The following is a 2,015-nucleotide window of genomic DNA, read 5'->3' as shown; positions in this document are numbered from 1 at the left end:
GCCTGCAACTTTCCTCTTTGCGAACCCCAAGGTATGATGACTGAGGATTTTTCTGGACTTGGGAAGGCTTTCCTTTTTCCGTCTTGAAGATGGATCCCATGTCTTTTTATTCACTGGCCTTTCTGCTGAAAAGTCACTGCGCCTTCTTTTTCTCCTTCTGTTCTCCTGGATGATGGTGTCCCGAGTATCTGTCCTGTGATGAACCCAGGCACTGCCGACCCTCCAGCTTATCCCGAGGAGGATAAATAAGCCTCCACTGCAAAGAAACATGAACAGAAAATTAACCGGTGTTAAGGCCTAGAAATTGTCTGCTTGGTAGCAATATTACACAAAGTCATAGGAGCAAAAGCAAGGCCATTTCATGATGTAATTAACCGGATTAGATTCATTAGAATATAAACTTAGTTTCCAATATTAATGATAGCATAAAACTTGTTGAGTTTTGTGTTTTATATTTTGTTTCCTATAGATAGGTCCTGTGTTCGCAGATCAACTTATAAATGCTTTGTTTTTTCTTTCTGCAAGTTAAACTTAATGTATTATGGACACTATGAATTAAATAAATTGTTGGATGTAAAAGAAAGAAAGGAACCAGGCACAGTGGCTCATGCCTATAATCCCAGCACTTTGGGAGTTCGAGGTGAGAGGTTTGCCTGAGCCCACGGGTTTGAGACCAGCCTGGGCAACTTGGTGAGACCTCATCTCTACAATAAATCAAAAAATTGGCTGGGCGTGGTGGCATATGCCTGTAGTTTCAGCTACTTGGAAGGCTGAGGTGGAAGGATCTCCTGAGGCCAGCAGGTCGAGGTTGTGGCGGCCGTGAGCATGCCACTGCACTCCAGTCTAGGCGACAGAGTGAGATACCAACTGAAAAAAAAAAAAAAGAAGGAAAAAAGGAAGGAAGGAGGGAGGCAGGGAGGGAGGGAAGGAAGGAAAGGAGGAAAAATAGTTAGGCGCAGGCTGAAAACCAGATTTTCTAAGAGTCAGGCCCAGGTATCTGTATTTTAACTAGCTCTCCAGGAGATTCTTCAACAGGTTAGGGTCTTACAGATTATAGTAAAAGTTCAGATTGTATTCTAAGGGCAATTAGGAATTTCAAGCAGTGACATGCTTAAATTTGCATTTTAAGAGAACCGCCCCTTAATCCCAGCACTTTGGGAGGTCAAGGTGAGAGAATTACTTGAGCTCAGAGGTTTGAGACCAGCCTGGACAACTTGGCGAGACCTCATCTCTACAATAAATCAAAATTAGCCAGGCATGATGGCACACGCCTATAGTTCCAGCTACTTGGAAGGCTGAGGCGGAAGTATCTCCTGAGCCCAGCAGGTCGAGGCTACGGAGGCCATAAGCGTGCCACCGCACTCAAGTCTGCGTGACAGAGTGAAACTCCAACTCAAAAAAAATAAAAGAGAACTGCCCTTGCAACTGTGTGGAAAATAGTCTGAAGGAAGACAAAAGTGAAAACAAGGAAACCAATTAGATTTTGCAGTCATCCAAGAAGAAAAGAATGGCCTGTACAATAGTGATGGTAATAGAGATGGAAAGAGATGGTCATAGTTAAGATATATTTTGAAGTTCAAATTATGAAGATGTGCTCACAGATGTGGAAGATGAGGAAGAAGGAAATCATTAAGGATGACTCTCAGATTTGCAGTTTGTGCATCTGAGTGGTTTATGGTACCATTTATGAAATGAAAGCTGGGTGATGAAGTAAGATGAAAATTTGGAGAGGAAAGAGCACAAGTTCTCTTTTGCACATGTCAAGATTGCGATATCCAGCAGGTACAATAGCTCGCATATGTAATGCCAGCACTTTGGGAGGCTGAGTAGAGGATTGCTTGAGGTCAGGAGTTTGAGACCAGTCTAGGCAACATAGCAAGACCATGACTCTACAAAAAAATTTTTTTTTTTTAAATAGCCAGGCAAGCCGGGTTCGGTGGCTCAGCCTGTAATCCTGCGCCTTGGGAGGCTGAGGTGAGTGGATTGCCTGAGCCCGCGGGTTCGAGACCCGCCTG

This window comes from Carlito syrichta, unplaced genomic scaffold (assembly GCF_000164805.1).
Source record: "Carlito syrichta isolate Samal-C Ts95f unplaced genomic scaffold, Tarsius_syrichta-2.0.1 Scaffold302945, whole genome shotgun sequence".
Classification (NCBI taxonomy): Eukaryota; Metazoa; Chordata; class Mammalia; order Primates; family Tarsiidae; genus Carlito; species Carlito syrichta.
This window is presented reverse-complemented; position numbering follows the sequence as displayed.